Raw genomic sequence first — 23331 nt, 5'->3', positions numbered from 1 at the left:
CAGCAGGAATCTGACATTGAAGAAATATGGGCCCATTTTAAGAGAGCTAACCTAAGAATAATTGGAGTAGAGGAGAGAAAAGAAGGTGAAACCAAAGCGATCAACAATCTCTTCAAGGAAGTAATAGCAGAAAATTTTCCAAACATAGAGCAAGAGGTTGATACACAGATCCAGGAAACTTATAGAACTCCCTTTAGACAGGATCAGAGAAGAGGATTCCCATGCCACATAATTGTCAAAATGACCACTGTGGAAGCCAAGCAGAGAATCTTAAAGGCAACAAAAACAAAGGGCCAAGTGACATTCAGAGGCAAACCAATTAGAATCACTCCAGACTTCCCAAACCAAGTCATGAGAGCCAGAAGGGCTTGGAGTAACATATTCCAAACTCTGAAAGAAAACAACTTCCAGCCAAAAATTTTCTACCCAGCAAAACTTTCTATCAAATTAGATGGAGAAATAAGAAGCTTCCATGACAAACAGAAACTGAAGGAATTTATGTCTTCAAAACCAGCACTAGAGAAAATACTCAAAGAGATTTACTATAAAGAAGAAATAGGTAACACACACCAGAACCAGAGAAACAAGATTTTCCATCCAACAGACAAATAAGATTAGTTATCTGTGGAGATTCATTATTTATGTTAGTCTTATACCTATCTCTAAATTGTATTGTTTGCTTTTATTGTTGTTAATTTTTAGGATTTCTAGTTGAAATATTAATATACCTTCAGATATAGCATTGGGAAATATTTTATCCCATTCTATCAGTAACTTTTAACTCTGTTTACATTGTCTTTGGATATACAATATTTTATTTTTTAGGGAGTTTGTTTACCCTTTTGTTGCCTCTGCCATTGAAATCATATCCAAGAAATCACTGCCAATTTCAATGTTGTGAGGTTTTATGACCCAGATTTTCTTCTAAAAGTTTATAGTCTTAAGATTTATATTTAGGTCTTTTATCTATTTTGAGTTAATATTTGTATATGGGATTAAGTAAGGGTCCAATTTTATACTTTTTCATGTAATTATTATTTTTCAACAATATTTAGTTAAAAGATTATTATTTCCTCCACTAAATGTTCGTAGAAACCTTGTCAAAAATAACTTGACAATATATGGAAGAATGTATCTCTAGGCTTTTATTTAACTCCAATGGTTTATATATCTGCCTTTAGAACAGTACTACACTGTTTCAATTATTATAGCTCTATATGGTTTGAAATTAGAAAATATATATCTTCTAGCTTTGTTCTTTTTTAAGATCGTTTTGGGTACCTAGAGTCCATATTACATATTAGGATAGATTTTTTCTGTAAAATAAATATATAAATATATGATAGTTTCACCTAAAAAAATATTCTCTGGTAAGAAAGAAAACAAAAAGAAATATTAAAATGTAATCTTTAAGTTATCAAAAGCTTGGTATCAGACAAATGAAACTGTTCTGTGAGACTATCATTTTTAATTTTGGATAAATTGCTATAATACTAGATGTCAACCACTAAGCCAAGCATGGGAAGGAGGGATGGGGAGGGAATGGGGTGGGGATCGGGTGGGGGCTGACTGGGCGAAGTGTGCATGTATGTCTACAAAAGTTTTTTGTATCCCACTATGATGTATGAATACAGTGCACCAATAAAAAAATAAAAAAAAAAAATGCAAACAGGTTATAGCCAGTGTTACGTTTGTAATGGCGCTGTGGGCTCTTCTTCCTCTACTCAACTAGGATTTATTGAATAGGGAAATTAAAGCCAACAGACATCTTGGTGGAGTTTTAACAAGTCTTCATTACAAAAACAGTAGGAAATAGAAAAAGAAGTGAAGTGAAAGCAGTGTGAAGGCACTCTGGAGTGTCCCCAAATGAAACTCTGACCACCTCTCCATCTCTGGCCTTTAAATAGATTTTGTATTGGTATGTTCTTATCAGTGTTACCAAGGCAATGTGCTAGTAACTTCTTTCTTAGTCAGATAGTGCCTTTTTGCCTCTGGACAGTATACTTACTAAGCTCAGAGGTCAATAATCTACCTTGTTTCTGCCTCTATGTATTAGGCAGTATTGGTTGCTCATCAACTGTGGGTACTTTGAAGTAACAGAGTTTACCTTTCCTATACCCAGGCCGGGTCACAAAGGACAGGAGGTAAACAGAGGCACTGGTTGCCTCTACATATTTTTAGGGCTAAAATCTTTAATTCTCTTGAGGGCTTTTAAGGTTCAAGGACTTAATTTTCTTTACATTCTTTCTATAAACTTATTATTAGAACAACGGGCAGAGAGAGGGAGGGGAGCTCTGCTCAGAACAGCTGCTGCCTCTGCCTGCCTGAGTGTCTACATAGCACCCAGGCTCTGACTGCTTTTACATTTTCAAAATTAATACCAGAACATCTTTTTTAATACAGACACAGCCAGGACACCCATATGAGGTCAAAACTAAGATATTATCACTATAACTGAGTAGTAGATATACATGGTGAGGGTATAATAACTTGTAAGTTAATATTTCTGAAAGTCAACAGTTATGGGTGGTGACAAGCTCAGGTAGAGTGAAGATGAACATTACTAGAGGAAAAGAGGTCAAGAAAGAGGGAGCAGCTTGGACAGTGGGTCAGTTTACCAAATAAAAGCTGAAGTTAGCAAGGATGATGTTTCACTTGGCAGTAAAACCCCAAAATGCTCAGTGAAATCTAAAAGGAAATGTGTAGAGCTTGTACAAATGGTGAACTGAAGAGGGGCAATTGCTAAGGTAGAAGAGAGGGGGTGAGCAAAACTCCAAACAAACCAAATCAAATTCTTAAGGAATGTCCATAGTCTCTCACATTTATAATGTGCTTCAAGAGGAAATTCCATCCTTCAGATGCCAACTATGCTACATGATGGTAAATATGAGAATGACTCCAAATTTTAAAAGATCCCAAAGAAATAAACCACTGTAGAATGAACAGAACAAGTATATATACAGAGAGAGACAGAGACAGAGAATGAAGATTCTTTAAGTAAAATTTCCTGACTTGGATGGAGAAGCAGGTGTATCCTGGATAAAACTGGCTGCTTCTGAACAAGTGAAGTTTTACTTTCATGTTTCAGAGACTTAATAATTCTTTCAGGGATTTATCACTGCTTCACACAGGATAAAACAACTTTTCAAAAGCAATGAAACAATTTGTTGAATAGCTTTCATGACCTATGTATGATCAATCATTTGGCCCTTTGATGTTCAAAGATTATATAAAATTTTGAGCGTAAAAAGTGTAGCAGCAACTTCGGTTTTCGAAGGCTCCACAAACAATATCTAAAAGAAAATTATTATTTTTATGTGGCCTTTATATTACAGGTCTAAGTTTTAGTAATTTCTTTATCAAGAGTGCTTGCTAGGCGTGGTGGTGTACACTTGTAATCCCAGCATTCTGGAGGCGGAGACTAGACTACTGTGGTTTACCAACAGCCTCAGCTACTTAGTGAGGTCCTTGGCAACTCAGTGAGACCCTATTTCAAAAAACAAAAAACTAAATAATAGGACGTGGGTTGTAGGCCAGAGGTAGAATGCCCCTGGGTTCCATTCCCCATTCCTAGTACCGCAAAAAAAAAAAAAAAAAAAAAAAAGAGTGCTTAACTAAATTCTTTATTGGTGAAAAATTTTTAAATATGATGTTTGTGTAAATTGCCCTATGAATTTTTAATCAGATTATGTGGAAAATTTTGAAGAATTTCAAAGAAATTTTAATTTCTTTAATATAAGCAACAGGAATGGTGCAATAGAATTGTGTTGCAACAGATTTTTTTTTTTTTTTTTTTTTTTTTTTGCTTGCTGGGGATGCAATCAAGAGCCTCAAGCATGCCTACCTGCAACTGAACAATCTATAGCAACCCAGATAAAATATGCTTATCCTTTAAAAGAAATATGCCTTTGAGGACATTTTGAGTGTTTTTGTCTCTCATATCATGATGTATACTCTCAGCTCTTTTATTTCAAATGATAAAGTGATCTAGGCAACTGAGTGAATTTTATGTAATTCAGTATCCTTACAGTGAAGCTGTTCATATTTTTCCTGGTTTTAAAATTTTTATTGTGTATATGTTTTATATGGTATATAATATACATATTAATTTCATGGGATTTTAGTATTTTTCCTGTATGAAATTTTTATGTTAAACTTGTCTGATGTTTGTCTTAAGAAATAAATGAGAAGGTGGAGTTAAACCATCTCACTAAAACCCTTTCTCATCCAAAGGTTAATTCATGATTTTCTTCTTCTTCATCACCCAAAATGGTCAATATTTCATTACTAATCATTGACATTTATTAAGAGCATATTAGCACAATATTTTTTATTTTCAAATTTTGATAAATAATTTATACTGAAACAATATAAAAATATATTTTCTTATATACCTTTCCCATTATACTTTTTCATTTGGACTTTTTTTCCATTTAGATCTTCAACTATCCAGAATTTACCCTTTTATAGAAATAAATGTTAAAGGGTGGTAATTTCTCCTAGAAATAAATATTATAGGGTGATGATCTCTCTTCCTGCTTATTTTCCCTCTAGTGCTTCATGTCCTTCATGCCTTGCCCATCTTTCGGACCTGCCCATTTTTATCTAGCTATATAAGAAGATGATAAAAATAAAATTTAATTTTTCTATGAAGGAACATAATTTTCTAGGCCATCTATTAAAATGTGATTTTTTTTCCTTTGAGATTTTTGGAGCCAGCCTTATCACAAGTTAAGCTCATTTGTACCCTGGTATGTTTCTTACCCCTGTCTGTTGTTATCTTAGTCTATGTGTTTGGTCCTATGTCCAAATCACACTATGTTTTTATACTAGGACTCTGTTTCAAGTTTTTTTTTTATGTTATAGAAAGTACCTTCTCTTTGATCTTCTTTCAAAAACTGACTTAGTCAGATGTCTTCATTATTCTGTTACTTTAAAATTAATTTGTTGTGTTCCACACAAAACATTTCATGTTTGTTGATACCTGTAGCTCTAGAATATTGAAACACTTTCTTTTCTCTATAATATAATAGGTGTATTATAATTGTGGAATTCTGAAGTTCCCATAATTATAGCCACATGCAAAAGAATTTAACACTAAGGTAAAAATATGGAAAGAGATTAACCTTCTTATTATTGCTTTAAGTAGGATACTGCCAAATACTCAGCCTAATTCTGATAAACAGAATAGGAAGTACTTGATATGTTGGGAAAAAAATATAATATTCTCTTTTCTTAAGATTTTTCTTTTTTCTATTTATTTCTGTTTCCTTTTTACTTTCCTGGCTTTTCTGATTCTTTAATTTTTGAGATGTTATCATACATGGAACTTTTGAAATTTTGAAAAGAAAATATAATATACATCACTCTAATCTTGATTTTAAAATTATCAGTACAATTTTGATAAAAATATAAATCACTCCATCTAGCATGAAACATATCCTTCATATTTGATAACATATCATGACATTGTCCTGAGGCCATTTTTTATTTCTCTAGAATCCATTTCTTGTTTTATCTTTACATTTGACCAAAATTATCCCTGAGCAAGTTTGATTAAGTATTTGGGTGTCATCAAATTCTAGCAGAGCTATTCACAAGGGACAGACTGTACCACATCATTTGCTTCTTTCTTTTCTACATGAGATCACATTAGAGATGGGAGCAAAGATAAACAGGATGAGGTTCAGGAGAAACAAGTTCATGGTAAATCATGTCAAGAAAATCCAAATCCAAATACTGGACAGGACAAAAATCACACTTGTACAAGCATTTTAGAAAATGTTTGAAGGAAATAGTTGCATTTACCACAGGGCAAAGTGAATCAGCACTTTGGTTTTAGCTAACAAAAACATTAGGATGTATCCACATATTTGTGGTGAAAAATTGATGTTTGCCTTTTTTTATAAATTAACCATCTCCTCACAGTAAATGATCAAATCAACTACTTGAAAAGAGATATTTTCATCATCAGTATTTTCTTACTGTCAGTGACAGTTTTTAGGTCCTAGTATTGTTTTCTTGGAAGTTCTTAGCTTTAACCTATATGCCCTTTCATAAGAAATATAAATTGCATGGCTGAAGAGATTATATTAAATTGCCTTCAAATTTATGTAACAAGTAGTTGTCTTTTCTATTATGCCAACAGGTTTGTTCATTAATTCTTCATTAGAATTGTTCTCTTCTCAGCTGTATCACAACAACAGAATGAATGGTAAATATCCGGATGGCCCAATAGCGCCAGGAAACAAAGTAGGATGCTTCCTCTTGCTGAAAGTCTGCTAACCTAGCAAGATACAGAGATAATTTGAAATATAAAAACAAAACAGAAAGCAAACATTGGTTCTTCTTGTATGTTTTGAAGTTTGATCATTCTGATAAAAATAATCACTTCTGAGCAGGGGGTGAGGCACACACTTTTAATACCAGCATTTGGGAGGTTGAGATAGGAGGATTGAGGTTCACGGACAGCCTCAACTACTTAATGAATCCCTCTGCAAGTTAGTGAGGCCCTATTTCAAAATAAATAATAAAAAATAGGTCTAGGGGTGTAGCCCAGAGGTAGAATGCTTCTGGATTTAATCCCCAGTATCCCCCACAAAGAAAAAAATAATAACTTTGAATGTTGTTAAGAGTGGATGATAGCCAATACTTATTGCGAAAATAAACATGATCAATTGAGTATCTGGTAGCCCAAATACATCATTCTTTGTCTTTTTCCTGGAAATATAACTTATCTTCTTCTTTATGTATTTATTTAGAAGGAATATTATCCATTTCATCTAATTTGTGCTCAAGAATTTTCTCTTCAATGCATACTGTACTTGATACTGCTTTTTTATCCTACCTTTAAATCATTGAGAATTACCAAATTCAATGACCTATGTTGTCTCTGTACTCCAATTTCCAGAGGCATTTGCCACTGCTTAAATTGGGACCCAGTCCATCACTTAAGACTCGTTACTCACTAAAAGCACTGAACAAGCACTATCAATTTTATCTGTACAATATTTCCCCTCACAGCCTTTCCTAACTCAATGGAAAAGTAAAGTCTGGAAACACACCAATTTTTGTAAAAAAAAAAAAAATCTCTTGGCTGATTTTTTAATTTATTCCAGCTCTTCATTTTTTATACAGTTCATAAATACTATTGAGTTATAATGACAATCTTTTCCATTGATGTGTTAATTTTTACTCATTAATTCAATTAGCCCAATATTTTCTTGAAAGAAAATATGGATTCAAACTTTCTAACCATTACCTTTCCCAATTTATTATTAATATGGATTAAACTATTATAGTGACATATTTAAGTGTGTGTGCTTTTACATAGATGAAATCTGTCTCTTGCCCTAGTAAGGTGATGTTTGATAGGTAGAATATTGACTCTGATTTTTGATACAGGCTGAGTACCCCTTATTCAAATTGCTTGGACTAAAAAGTATTACCAATTTTAATTTTTTTCAAATTTTGGAATATTTGCATACATGTAATAAGATAGTTTGGAAAGAGAACCCAAGTCTAAATTTGAAATTAACTTATATTTTATTCATGACTTATATACACAGCTAAATGTAACTTTATTTGCTATTTTTACTTTTGTGTTGTACTGGGGATTAAGCCCAGGAGCATCCATCTCTGAGCTAACCCCCAGCCCTATTTTTTAGTTTTTATTTTGAAACAGGGTCTCACTGAGTTGCAAAGGGCATCATTAAATAACTGAAGCTAGCTTCAAACTTTAAATCCTGCTGTCTTAGCCCCCTAAATACTAGGATTACAAGCATGTACCACCATGCCTGGCTTATTTGATATTTTTAATATGTCTCTGTTTTAACTAAAACCTGTCACATGAGATCATGTGTAGAGTTTTCTACTTGGAGGTATCAAGTCCATGCTCAGTGCATTCTGGATTTTATGTCCCATAAATATTAACATGCTGTGTATCTATTTTCATTTTTGTCCTAAAAATTTTTATTTCTCTTTTTTTTAATTTGGTAGCACGTTGCCTTTCTAAAGTTTATTTATTTATTTATTTATTTATTTATTTATTTATTTATTTATTGTGGTACTGGGGTTCCTGGAAACCCTTCTACCTCCAGGCTACACTTCCAGACACCTATTTATTTTTTATATTTTTATTTGGAAACAGGGTCTCTAAAGCCATTGAGGCTGATTTCGAACCTGCGCGATCCTCCTGTCTCCACCTCCCAAGCATGGGGATTACAAGTATGCACCACCATGCCTGGCCTAAAGTATATTATTTAGTCCTATGTATTTGTATAAATTCTGGATTGTCTTTTGTTGTTGAATCCTAGTTTTATTCTATTCTGATTAGAAACTGTGCAAGGTATAATGTCAATTTTTAAAAATTCATTAAGTCCTGTTTTGTGGCCTACTATATCCTATATTCTAGATAAAGTTCTATGTGCTAATAACATATTTCTGCAGCTGTTGAATGAAAAGTTCAATAAATAACTTCATTTGATCTATAGAGCAGTTTAACTTTGATGTTTCTTGGTCAATAATTCATCTGCATAATTTGTCCATTGATGATAATGGGTCTATATTAGCCCAAGGACTGAAAAAGGATATATAAATACGAAAGTTTATTTATAAGCCAAGGAAAGATAGAAAACAAAAATGGTTTCCCCCATGAAGGAAGAGGGGATCCACAAAAGAGAATGTCCATGAACTTCTTGGAAGGGGATCTTTTATCTCCTATTGAGGTTCCCCATTTGCTTTTTTATGATTGGGTCTTCTTTGGTATTCAAGGTCTTTTGCCTAGTTTGAATCTTAATTTGAATCTCTATTCTAAAGGTCAATTGATTTGCCTAATCTTCTGGTCCTACCTGTCTGCTTTGTCACCCTTTTCATATGATCACTCTGGGGGTGAGGTTTTGTACTAACTCCAACTATTATCCCTGTATCTATTAACCTTCTCTACTTTTGTTCTTTTTGCAGATGGCCTCCTCTTTTAATCCTTTCTTTAATCCTCTGTCCTGCCTCAATAATTGGGAACTACAGATTCATACAATAAAAATTGGAGTTACCATCACACCCCAGGAGGAGCCACAGCTGTCGCAGGCGGCCCCAGTCACCATCACCACAACCATGAGCAGGGAGGCTGACACCCAGCATCGCCATCTCAGGCTGCTCCCGTCCTTAGCACCACGGGGACACCCAGCCCGGCACCACGGGGACAAGAAGGTCATCTCAATGAAGGTTTGGGGGACAGTAAAATGGTTCAATGTAAGAAACGGATATGGTTTCATCAACAGGAATGACACCAAGGAAGATGTATTTGTACACCAGACTGCCATAAAGAAGAATAACCCCCGGAAGGACCTTCGCAGTGCAGGAGATGAAGAGACTGTGAAGTCTGATGTTGCTGAAGGAGAAAAGGGTGTGGAGGCAGCAAATGTCACAGGCCCTAGTGGAGTTCCAGTTCAAGACAGTAAATATGCAGCAGACCGTAACTATTATAGATGCTATCCACTTCGTAGGAGTCCTCCACACAATTACCAGAGGAATTACCAGAATAGTGAGAGTGGGGGAAAGAAGGAGGGATCGGAGGGCGCTCCCGAAGGCCAGGCCCAACAAGCCGGCCCTACTGCGGGCAAAGGTTACCCCCTTACTATATGTGGAGACTCTATGGGCGTGACCACAGTATTCCAACCCTCCTGGGCAAGGAGAAATGATGGAAGGTGCTGACAACCAAGGTGCAGGAGAACAAGGTAGACCAGTGAGACAGAATATGTATCGGGGTTACAGACCACCATATTGCCAGGGTCCTTCTCGCCAAAGACAGCCTAGAGAGGACGGCAACAAAGAGGATAAGGAAAATCAAGGAGATGATACCCAAGATCAGCAGCCACCACAATGTCAGTACCGCCACAACTTCAATTACCAGCGCAGATGCCCAGAAAACCCTAAACCACAAGATGGCAACGAGACAAAAGCAGCAGATCCACCAACTGAGAATTCGTCCGCTCCCGAGGCTGAGCAGGGCGGGCTGAGTAAATGCCGGCTTACCATCTCTACCATCATCCGGTTTAGTCATCCAACAAGAAATGAAAATGAAATTCCAGCAATAAGAAATGAACAAAAGATTAGAGCTGAAGACCTTAAGTGCTTGCTGTTTGCCCGCTGACCAAATAACTAGAACTATTTGCATGATCTATGCAGCATGGGGTTTTATTATTTTTACCTAAAGATGTCTCTTTTTGGTAATGACAAATGTGTGTGTGTGTTTTTTTTTTAAAGCCTGTTTTTTTTTTTTCTCATTATACCTTTAAATATTTTTAAATTGTTTCATATCTGGTCAAGTTGAGATTTTTAGGAGCTTCATTTTTAATTTGCAATAAAAGTTAACAATTTGATTTTGTTAAAAAAGTCAACAAACTGCAAGTACCTGTTAATAAATGTTTTAAATAAAAAACAAAAAAATTGTACCAGTATTGGGAAGAGGCTTCAAAATGTATTAGTATACCAGAATTGGGAAAGATTTTCAATTTTCAAAATATATCTTTGGTAGTTTAAAAACAAAAGTCCAGGAACTTCAGAGAAAGGGCTGCAGAATTCCATACACCAAGAGTGATTAGCAAGACAAGAGAGGTAGTCCCAGGGCCTTTTTCATTGTAAAGATAAGATTTCCCAAGGATGTGGAAGGGTGCCTAAACCATCAGGAGATCCTAGACTTCGATAATCATGGGAGGATGCCCTAAGCCTTCAAGAGATACCAGAATCTGATGATCAATTAACACATTTTGGGGTATAACAAAAGGCTTGGGGTCTGTTTGGGAGACAGAAGAGACCTACAGGAAGAAATCTCCCATATCAAAAGACTGGCCCCAGACGGGGAGGATCTAGTTGGGTCAGAAGATGGGTTATAAAATACTCTGCATCCGGGAATTGTCAGTGATTTTATTTCTGTTCACTCCCCCTATACTATCTTGAGATATTATAGGGCTGTAACTGTCTTCTGTATTTCTCTCTTTGTAATAATAAACTCATTTAGGTTTTTAGCAAGAGTTTAGACTAGTGTATATATCTATCCTAGTTCTGGACAAGGACCCACTGTTACAGGAACAGTTTTCAGGAGCCTAACAAGGGTCCCCAGGAACAGTTCCCCCCCAAACTGTAATAGAAATAGGTATGACTGGATTTTTATTTTTATTTTTATTTAATTGCTTCTTGAATTAAAAGCCATTCAGTAAAATATGGTGTGTGAGCTGGGCGTGGTAGCTCACTCTTATAATCCCCGCGCTTGGGAGGCAAAGACAGGAGGATCGCGCAGGTTCAAAGCCAGCCACACTGGCTTAAGTAAGACACCCTGTTTCCAAATATAAATATAAAATAGGTCTGGGAGTGTAGCCCGGAGGTAGAAAGGCTTCCAAGAACCCCAGTACCACCAAAAAATAATAATAATAATATAAATATCCCAGATGCTAAATGCATTTTGGAAAACAAAATCTGGAGATATCACTCTGAGAGTAGAGGGCCACTATTCTTTCCCCAACCTCCAAGCAGGGTGTCAGAGATTTTGCCTAGGGGAAGAAGTATACCCTAAGAAAGCAGTGCTTAAAAGCCTATCACAAAATATTGAGTTTAATTGTATAAGATTGTAGGAAAACTCAACTCTAATGGTGCAATGTAATTTTTGCTGTAATCAATTAGAAGGTTGTGTAATGGCATGAGCCTCTAACCCTAATACTTGGAAAGCCAAGACAGAATGATCTCAGGCTTGAAGACAGTCTCAGCAACTTAGAAATACCCTCAGCAACTTTGTGAGTTTTTGTTTTTAAATAAAAAATAAATAGAGCTAAGGGTCTGGCTTAGAGATAGAATGTTTCTGGATTTCATACCCAGTACAGAAAACAAACATACAAGCAAAACAAAACAAAAACAGTGGAGATTGGTAGCTAACTTAGAGCAACAGATAAATGGTATGCCACCAACTTCACCATAGTGAACATCTAATAATAACCTTCCTGTTTTTAGAACAAACCTCAATTACTGATGCCTGCAAAAGATCTGATATTAATGCAAAAAACAAAATTTAATTAGATTGGCCTCTAAAGCAATTTATGCATCAAGACATTGTCAAAAAAAAAAAAAACAGGGTAACACGACAGGAGTCAGTGTTGCATTACAGCAATATGTAAAACCCACAGAAGCATACAACATAACAAAGAGCTGAGGGAAAGGAAAAAAAATAAGTAAGCCCCCTTAAAATTATTTACATCACAGGCTAATTTTACATCAGACCAAAGTTGAGCCCTCTGAGGAGCAATACCAGAGATTCCACACAATGCAAAAGGAAGAATTTTACTAAAATTCTCCAGACAAATACTAAAGGAGGAAGCTCCAAGTGTGAGGGAGTTAATCAGTCCACACAGTTGCAATTATGTTTTTAAAAAAATTACTACTTAACCAAACATTTTGGGACGTGGAGAGAAAAATAAAAGTGTGACTCATACACAGGAGACAGTGAAAATAGTAAAAGAGAAAAGAAAAACTGTAAGATGTCAAATTTAATAGAGAAAGACTTTGAAACAGAAAAATGCTAAGTTCAAAAATTATTCAAAAGACCAAATGTAAATTCTGCAATTAAAAAGTACAATAACTGAAATAAAAATTCGCTAGAGACACTCAAAAGTAGATTTATAATGGTCCAAGGGAAAAAAATCAGCAAATGTGAAGCTAGTGGCAGAGTATGTAATAAGAAGAACGGAAAAAAATGAATGAGGAAAAACTACCAGCTTCAAAGAAACGTGGGATACCATCAAATGCACCGACTAATGCAGAATAAAAATAAAAGAAGTAAAGAGAGCAAAGAAACCTAATGTAGAAGAATTATGTGTTATGTTGTAGAGGGTCATGTGCACTAAATTGCTGTGTTTATTTCAAATCTAATAGCTCGCCAGAGCATTACTTTGTCCTTTATAGCACAGAAATTTTAATAATACAATTGGCCCCCATCTTTGAAATACAACATGCCTCAGTTTGGTTTTTTGTGATGTGGATGTCAAGATGAGACAAAAGGTATGCTTTCCAAGATAGAATAATATTTGTGGGTTGAATTACTATATTCTTTTCAATACCTCATCATATCATGATCGTCATTGATAACCCTCATCTTGATCAATTAGTATAAGGATTTTCCAATTTCCACATCATAAGATTAGTGTATCAAAGGCAAATAATAATAATCTGTTGAAGAACAATTTAGGGAAATGCAAAATATCCTGATTCTTATAGAAATTTTTAGACTTTTTATCAATTAATGATTCTTTACTGAACCCATATTTACTCTTATAAGCCTTAGTTTTGTTTATTTAGATACATTTAATTTCACTTCAAAAGTTAAATAATTTTTAAAATTAATTTTTACCTAATATTTTGATATATTTTAGAATCTGTATTTTCCACTTAATCTTTATATGTAATAATTTAGAAGAAAAATAATATTTTAAAACAAAAACTAACTATATATTTTATCTTAAATTTTTCATTAACCCTAGTTCTCTAGATCAGATATAATAATTTAATGATCAGAGAGGATCAACATGGTCAGTTGTAAAAGCAAAATAATTCTAACTTTGTGTTCAGTGAAGAAGTTCCCTCTGAGTTTCACAAGTACAAGCAAAGCAACTTATTTCTAAGTGCAAACGTGTTAATAGTTCTCGGTTCATTTCTAGTGCTGACATGTTGTCTTTCATCTAAATCTGAGGTTTTTAAAGTGGGCAGGCATAACCTTGCTGGTAGACTGGTACTTCCTGTATAGGAAATTTATCTGTACGGTAGAAATTAGCAAAAATGACATTAAATATGTGCGATACTGTCTGAAAAAGAACACAGGCCCTGAACAAATGCATGCCATTTGTCTCTTCCACAGTTCAATTGGAGTCTTTAGAGATTTGGACAAATCTTGGGGCCAGATTCACAAAAGAGGCCGTGGATTGGGCTATTCTGTTACTTTGGGGTTAACACTCATTCTTCACTGATGACAATAATCACAGCTCAAATCACTTACTATTTTTCCAAGCTTCATCTGCTGTGTCTGTTGTCTCCATCCCCCACTGAATCTGAATGAGACCATCTCCCCTTTTGTATATTTTTTCTGGGGAAGAAGGGGTTGTCTCTGTGTCTGTGTGAGCTTTTAGCTGCTATTATTTTATTGTCTCATATGTTTATAGAAGGAAAACAAGCAAATCACTTCTCCAAGAGATAAAGAGCCCTCTGGATGATTTTTTCTCTCTTTCCAAGCTCCATTATTCTTCCCATACAGAAGCACACTTCAGAAGACTTGAGTTGTTTTGTTCTGTAGATAGAGTCCACCAATTTCATGTCTGAGAAAATAGGCTCATATTATCTCAGGCATGGGTAGTCCTAAAATGTACTAAGATGAATAATTATGATAAGTAAATAAATACATGTATTCTGTATTTTTTATATATAACTGGTCAAAAATGTATTACTCTGCTTTTTATAGCCTGCCTGCCTAGAATTCTTAAGGTTCTGGGATGAATACCTAGCAGTGCAAAGAATAAATGAATGAATAAAAAATTCTACTGCTTTACTCCCACTTATCCCTAATCTCCTGTTAATATTATTGCTTTGGACAGTTTTTAAAATCTCACTAAAGCTAAAAAAAAGCCCAGAAAGTGATGAAAAAAGTGTAAAACAAAACAGTTCATTTCTATCTACAATTATCTATCTCTTCATGTACTTGTAATAGTTTTCTATACCTTTAATGTCAACATGTAATGAGAAAACTAAATAAGAAAAATAAAAGCAAAATAGGTTGAATATCTTAACATTATATCTGAATTTGTATTTTTCCATTTATCTTCATTTGAACCTTTAGAGTAAATTAAATTTAGATGCATCCATGTAATAGATTTATTACTCTGAATTGTTCCAATCTTTTCCCAGTTAAAAAATAACTTAGCTTATTATTTACAAGTATTTTTTCCTGTTGATTTAGAGTTTCTCAGCTATACTCCTTCTATTAAAATTGTATTATCCTGTCTTTAATGACATACTACTTTATATAACAGTGCTTCGTGTCCAAGTACACACACACACAAACATATAGAATTGGTTCTTAAGATAATTTCATGTCCCATTTCATCACTTAATGTTGTATTTCTTAGTATGTATTCTGGCCTCCTGTATAAAATCCTCCTACTACCTTTTCTCCCGGTTACTCTTTCAAGATTTTCAGAGAGGACACAGATTATTGGTCTAAAAGGAATAAAAGAGATTAAGTTGAGACTAGAAAAGTATTCCTCAAATAGTATACCTAGGGTGACAATTCCTTTATAAAATATTTGAGACTTTCTTTAAAGGTTATTTCTGAGAGAAAACACAATAGAGCATATTCTGTTGTCTTAGCTTTTGCACAGTGTCAACTTGAATATAATGAAAGTCATTAGTACACCAAATTTCAACTTGACAGCCTTTGTAACCAAATGGACTGGCTTTTGTTCCAAGAAAATGCCAGGAAAGCAGGCAGAAGGCACAATTTGGCCTATAGAACAATCTTTGTCTACGTCAAACATTCCATTAGATATAAGAGGATATGCAGATAGAAATGTTTTTAATCTTAAAAGATTTAAGAGTTGGCAATAAAACAAAATTAGCTTACCATTTGAGAAACTTGTGAGTTCTAAAGGAATGATACAGAGAAATCAAAAACAAGAATATTAACTGAAGTAATGCATGTGGCTAAACATTTTGAATTAAATAACGGTAAAAATATAATATTAATATTGTTTAGCAACCAGAACTAGGGGCATTTAATATCCAAATGTAATTATGATGGAAAGTTTCTTAAGCAAACGTGAAATGTATAATTATTATGATTTATATTATTTAATCATTCATTTTAGAGTGTGTTTATTTACTATGTTAATGAACTTGGCTCAATTTTGAGTCTTGATAATCACAACTTAATATGAGAGTTATATTTTTATTTATTTTATTTGGCAGTAAATTTTTTCATTTAAAACTGGAACTTTTTGTGCTTTAGACTATACAGTTTTCATTCAATTTTTCATTGTTGTGACAAAAACACCTGACAAGATCAATTTAGAGGAAGAAAGGTTTATTTGGCTCAGGGTTTCAGAGGTTCAGTCAATGGTCAGCAGGCTCCAAGGCAGAAATATGGCAGCAAGATTTGGCATAGGAAAGCTTCTCAGTTCATGGCAGCCAGGAAGCAGAGATGTTTATAGTCTCTACAACAGGAAAGTAGGAAAGGAATTATCAAAGGAAATAAAAAAACTTGAAATAGGTATCTGAAATAAATTTTCATATATATGAAGTGCCTCTTTTTCTATAGTCCTCCCTCCCATTTCCTTCCTTTCTTCTTTTCTTCTTCTTTTCCTTCCTTCCTGCCTGCCTGACTGCCTTCCTGTCTTTCTTTTCTTCTTTCTTTCCCTCTTTCTTTCTTTCCTTCTTTCTTTATCTTTTTTCTTTTTCTGGTTATACATACTTTAAATATTGTGATGAAGAAATCATTTATTTGCCGGGTTATCAATTCCTACTTTTTAATTAAAATGAATTTTAAGCAAAAATTATCACTTTCAACTTGGGGCTGATGAAAGGTTTTAATCATACATGAACTAAGAGCACAGTTATGACTTTGGGACTACTTCTAATTCTGTGAAGAGTTTATTCTTTGGTGTACAGTAACATTTCTTGAACACATCTATTCTAAACATTGTAAGTTAATTATATTTGCCAGAACTAACACAAATGACATTTGCTCTTCTGCAGAAAGGAAGTTTAACCAAAATCTTTTACTTGTCTGCAGTTTTCCCAAGGCTAAAGTTATCTGAATTTAATATAAACATAGCTCTGGATAAATAATCTAAGTTTGTTCTCATGCAGTGGTACTGTTGACTCAGCTAGGAGTCTGGCACCCTGTCTGATTGAATGAGATGGTTGCCTTTGAAAGTTGACAAGAACACTTCTTTACCTTTATGTATTCTAGGCATGCTTTCATAGCTAACTGCATTTTTGGCAAGAAAGCACATTTAATTTGGCTCATGCTTCTTCTCTCATTATCAAAATTATTTATAGACTACCAATGATAGATGATTTGCTTCTTTTCCTCTGGAATATTACCAAGGTTTTATAGAAATATATATATATATATATATATATATATATATATATATATATATATTTCTGTCTCTACATTATATCACATTCTGGGAAAGTAAGATACAACAAATGCTCAACATAACTGCAAACAAATCAACTACTAGGCAAAATTAAAATAATTTAAACAATCAGTATGTTTTAAACAACCTGATGAATCCAAATGTCATAAAATAAGTAGATATAAGTAGATAGAAAATAAATTAGAGTCTGAGAGGAAATCTTGGTATATCAGGATAAAAATAACATGCACTGTTCAGGCAAAGCATATTTGAGTTCTTAGTAGATGTTTTCATGAAGAAGTATATTTTAATCAATGTTAATAATTCATATGTATAATTACATTGTATCTTCAAATTTACTGCTATGCATAAAAAGAAATATTTAGTATTTTAATTTTTATTACTCTATTGAATTATAAATGATAATTATGAGTACAATTATGCTTTCTTAAAAATTAATAAAGATGAAAGAATTATTGGTTCTTTAGTAAATGTATGGTTGATTTAAATGATCAAATGACAATTAGCTCATATTGGCTGAGGGTCCATAATTTGTTAAGATTTGTTTGCAAAACAAAAGAAAACCTAAGAACTAAATAATATGATGTCATGACAACATTTTTGTTCACAGATAATCATGAAGATATACAGAATCACACATAGCTTTCAGGTTCTCAGAAACTTTGAAGGATACTTTCAGATCTTGTTTGCCAGTTTGGTGTATAGAACACAGACCTTTCTGGAAATTTAGCTATATTATTTTTTGCATGAAGGAAAATCTTAGATATATAAAATAATTGCATAAATAAATAAAACAGAAGCAAACTCCAAGATAAATAATATATGAAATCACATAATTTTATTTACATTTTATTCTTTTTCTATTTGTAGACTCTTTGTTTATACCTATGCAAGGTGCTTCATTAAAGAACATAATGTCAGACAAAAAAATAAAGCTGACACTCAAATTTCCTTTTCTTAAAAATATATCCATTTTAGTTTATTTTCCTTATCTACATGGATGGCATTAATTTTTGGTAATATTTCTGCATCATTGAAAGCAAGGTGTATCAAAGCATTTATAAGCATATCCTGGTAATTCTGCAAATTAGCTAAATTCAGTGTAAATTATAATTCAAAGCATGACAAAAAATGTCTGCATTACAAAAAATTGAAGCCTCATAATCATTCAAATTCCTGACTATACTGTTAATTTAGTTATAATCATATACTTTTAGTATCCTCACTATGCATTCATTTTAATATGTCTCTATGAAAAAACATGTACTCAAGAAAGTATCTGATTCAGTGAATATTTATAAAACTAAATACAATATATTCACCACTCATTTCAAGACACACAAGAATGCCAGAAACTCTGGTATTCAATCATGTATTTGACTCCACACACAAGCATATATAACCCTCCTCTCAGAAATAACAGCTATATGATAATTAGTTTAGTTTTACCTTTATACTTTTCTTATGTATCTATGCATCTCTAAATGATGTAATTTGAGCTGGGCGTGGTGGCGCACGCTTGTAATCCCCGCGCTTGGGAGGCAGAGACAGGAGGATCATGCAGGTTCGAAGCCAGCCGCGCGGGCTGGCTTAGGAGACCCTGTTTCCAAATTAAACAAAAATGTAAAAATAGATCTGGGAGTGTAGCCCGGAGGTAGAAGGGCTTCCAGGAACCCCAGTACCACCCAAAAAATAAATTAATAAATAAATGATGTATTTTGATTTTTCTCACTCTTAGAACATTATATAAATAGTATCAAGTATATAAAAATCTCTGTGTGGTGCTTTTCTTATCCAAAATCTTAATTCTGGAATTCATCTATATTTTTGCACTTAGCTACAGATTGTTTTTTTTTTCTGTTTGTTTGTTTATTTGTTATTATAGGGATAAGATAGTTTTTTTTTTTTTTTTTGGTGGTACTGGGGTTCGTGGAAGCCCTTCTTCCTGCGGGCTACACTCCCAGACCTATTTTTTATATTTTTATTTGGAAACAGGGTCTCTTAAGCCAGTGCAGCTGGCTAGAACCTGAATGATCCTCCTGTCTCCGCCTCCCAAGTATGGGGATTACACCACTCCCGGCTCAGTTGGTTATTTTTATTTAATTAATTTATCTACTGTGGTACTGGAAATTGAATCCAGGAGTGTTCTATCTCTGAGCTACATTCCCAGTCCGATTTTATAATTTATTTTGAATCGAGATCTCAATAAGTTGCTAATGGCCTCTCTAAGTTCTTGAGGCTGGCCTTGAGTCAAAGATCCTCTTGCCTTAGCTTCCCAAATATTGAGGATTATGGCCATCGCACCTAGCAGGTTATTTTTAATGGTATATTAAATGTAATTTTGAGATTATACTAATATTTATTTAACCAATAAACATTCCAAAATACTGACAGAAGTTTAAATTATTTCCACTTTGGAGCTATTTTAAATAGTGCTACAATAGAAAACATAAATAATCAAACTGATGAGTCATAATATATTAGTATCTACTTATTTAGAATGTGTGTAATTTTATCTTTTTGTTTTGTGTGTACACTAAAAGTTACAATATCCATCTTAAATTGAAAGTGTCTTGATAGACTGTTCTTTTTGCTGTATGTTATATGGACAAGACTACAGTTAATGCTATTCTTATTAGTTATTTATATTCTGTCTTGAGTTTTTTTAAATGTATGTATGCATTGTAATCATACATCTTAATGAGGTACAGGATGGTAGAGGCATACATGCACACATCACTCATTTAGCCCTTCCCCAATTCTCACCCCATTTCCTCCCTCCTGTATTGAGTTTCTAATCCTAAAATACATTGTTCATTTGGTGTATGTAGTTATTATTCATTTAGATTTGCCTGTGTGTTTGATTTTTATTTATTCTTTTATTTGATTTTTATTTAAATTTGACATTCATTTAATTTTTAATTTCTTCTTGCTTTCAGACCTTTTATCTGGAATCATTTGCTTTGTGCCAGAGGCATACAGTAGCAGATTTTGCTTGAATATAAATTCATATCATTCTTATTCCTAAAGATGCTCTTACTTGCCACTGAGTCTCAGAATTTTAATCCTTCCCCTGTCCCCTCCTGTGTGCTGAAAATGGATTTTCACTTTCTGTCAACTTACCATCACTGCTCTTAAAAACCCAGTTGTCAATTTACCTTTCATCACTATGTAAGATAATTTTTAATCCTTTGATTAATTTTTTTTTTTGGTGGTACTGGGGGTGGAACTCAGAGGCTTTCTACCTCCAGGCTATACTCCCAGACCGTTTTTATATTTTATTTGGAAACAGGGTCTCACTAAATTGCTGAGAGCCTCACTAAGTAGCTGAAGCTGGCTTTGAACCCGTGTGATCCTCCTGTCTCAGCCTCCCAAGTGCGGGGATTACACGCCCGGCTCCTTTGATTAATTTTTAATAAAACTTTTTTGTGGTAGTGGGAATGAAACTCAGGGGCATTCTACCTTCCAGCTACACCCAACCTCATTTTACTTTTTATTGTTTGGAAACAGGGTCTCAAGAGGGCCTTGCTAAGTTGCCAAGGTTGACCTTGAGACTAAGATTAGCCTGTCTCACCCTCCCAAATTCTGGGAATGCAGACATGAAATATCCCACACAATTATAAATCCTGTTTTATCATTTTAAAGTTTCGCTAAGATGCATGTTTCGCTAAGATGTTTAGTTTGTGTTTTCTTGTTTTTGTTTAGCTACATAATTTTTTGTTATTTTGTTTGGGAGCCCTAAGGATTATTTATAGGAAGGTCTAAGTAATCTTGTACAATTATAAGAAACATAAGCCTTGCCTGCAGAGTGGCATATACCTGTAATCTCAGTTCTAGGGAGGCTTAGACAAGAAAATCACAGGTTCAAGGCCAACTTTAGCAACTAAGCAAGACCCTAGGATTGTAACTCAAGCATAAAACACCTTTGGGTTCAATACCCAGTATCATAAGAAAGAAGGAGAAGAGAGAAAGAAGGAAGAAAGGAAGATAGAAAGAAAGAAAGAAAGCCCTAAAATAATTATTCTCATAATTATGGAAAACATAACTTATGCATGTATTTTATAAAAGGAAAGGTCTATTTATCCATCTCTTTACTTCCTTCCTTCCTTCCTTCCTTCCTTTCTTCTTTTCTTTCTTTCTTCCTTCAGGCTGTTTTAGTTTTTTCATTGCTTGGTTTGTTTATTCTTTGTTTCTTTAAATAAGCACATAGTCAGCTAATATATATATATATATATATATATATATATATATATATATATATATATATATGTCTCCAAGACTAAGGAACATCCAAAAATGAACTGCATAAAAGAAACTGATCATTATTTATTTGAAGTAATTATATGTTAGTTATATATTGCTTGTCATTTTACATAAATATCTAGATATTTCTAGTATTTTCCTAGAAAATAGAAATTTAGACAATAAGTTTATTATAATTAGCTATTTTGGCTTGGAAAGGGAGTTTTGTATTTATTACACACTCTATTGTGTTTTGAGACAACCCCCCATTAGTTAACTTGGATAGAGTCAATGAAATTATCCAAATAAAAACATTAGCTTTTCAAGTTGCAATACTTATTTTAATTTTTCATTTAAAAATTAAAATTACTATCAAAACAGGACTGATTTTTAGCTTCATACAAAATTATTTGAAAGCAAGTTTTGTTAGAACTTCATTTAACTTTGTGCTTTGTCATGTTTAAATTGCTTCTAATTGGGATGGGATCTGGGAGGAATCATACTAAGTACTCTATGAACATATAATTGTATCCCATTGAATCTCACTATGATATAAAATTATAACAAACCTATGAATATATGTTAAAAATTTTTTAAATGCTTCTATTATTTTAGATATTTAGATTTTCATTATGCAGTATAGAAAAATTATGGTTCAATACCCAGTATTACAAAAAAGAAGAGAGAAAGAGAGAAAGAAAGGTCCTAAAATAGTTCTCATAGTTATGGAAAACATAACTAACACATGCATTTTAAGAAAGGAAAGGTCTATCTATTTATCGATTTATCTAGTACACTGGAATGCAAACTCAACTGGAAGTCAGTCGATTTAGTTTTTTTTTTATTTCTTATTGGTGGATTGTAATCATACATCATAACAAAGTTCAGAGTGATAGGGTTACACATGCGCACAGCATTTGCTGAGCTGTCCTCTGGTCCCACCTGCTCATTCCTCTTCCCCACTGATGATATTGAAATCGGCACTGATATGTCTGTCATGTGCATAGTGCCAGTGGAAATGTTTCCGACATCAAGTCTCCGTCTCCCCACCTACCACCTTCTTTACTCCATTGGGGTTTTTGCCTCTTTTGTCTGGAGTCTATTTAAGCAAATCATGGAAATTTATTTCTTTTTCTTACTTTTAAATGATGTAAAGAATGCATACACAAAAGTACAAATACCTTAGGTGTAGGTAGATTCATGGATTTTTGTAAACTGAACACAATCATATATTAAATTATGTGCTAAACACACACACACACACACACACACACACACACACACACACACACACCTAGATATTTGAAGGTTCCTTTGTCTCTGCCTAAAATTTCTGTGGGAGGCTGCTATTATTCTTCCTCCCAGTATAATCAGTATATTATTTAATCTGTTTTTTTTAACTTAAATAGGAGTAAAAGTGTGTACTCTTTAGCATCTGGCTTTTATAAATCAACTTCACAATTTATTTTATTCATTTATTTTTAATTTTTAATTTTTGGCAATATAATTGTATATTTTCATGAGGTTCAAAATGATACATGTATCTATGCACACAGGATCTCTTGGTGTACGTCCCTCCTAATCCCATCCCACAGTTCTCTTTTCCTTCCCAGTTCATGCTAGTAAGTTTGTCCGTGATACCTGCATATATGGACATGATATTATTTGATCTGATTCTTTCCCCATGCCTTTTTTTTTTTTTTTTTAGTAAATGCCTTTTGGAGAATATACGCAAGCTTATCCCCCCCTTTTCTGAGGTTTGAGCTCAGGGGCATTCTAGCACTGAGCTGCATGCCGCATCTCAGCCCCCCCCCTTTTTTTTAATTTGAGAAAGGGTCTCCTTAAATCGCTGAGGTTGTCCTCAAACTTGCTTTTCAGCCTCCCAAGTAGCTAGGAT

General features: G+C 33.7%; 1 pseudogene across 1 annotated transcript in view; it reads left to right on the top strand.

Moving 5' to 3' along the window:
• Nucleotides 1–23331, top strand: part of LOC308264002 (Y-box-binding protein 1-like) — a 119621-nt pseudogene that overhangs the window by 78099 nt on the left and 18191 nt on the right. Inside the window, exons 2-3 of the transcript in view lie at nt 6149–6252; nt 8962–10050. The product of the transcript in view is annotated as a Y-box-binding protein 1-like (transcript). The remainder of the gene's footprint in view (nt 1–6148; nt 6253–8961; nt 10051–23331) is intronic.

This window comes from Muscardinus avellanarius (assembly GCF_963383645.1).
Source record: "Muscardinus avellanarius genome assembly, chromosome: 6".
Classification (NCBI taxonomy): domain Eukaryota; kingdom Metazoa; phylum Chordata; class Mammalia; order Rodentia; family Gliridae; genus Muscardinus; species Muscardinus avellanarius.
Note: the sequence above shows the minus strand (reverse complement) of the source record. Positions and strands in the feature narration are given on the sequence as shown.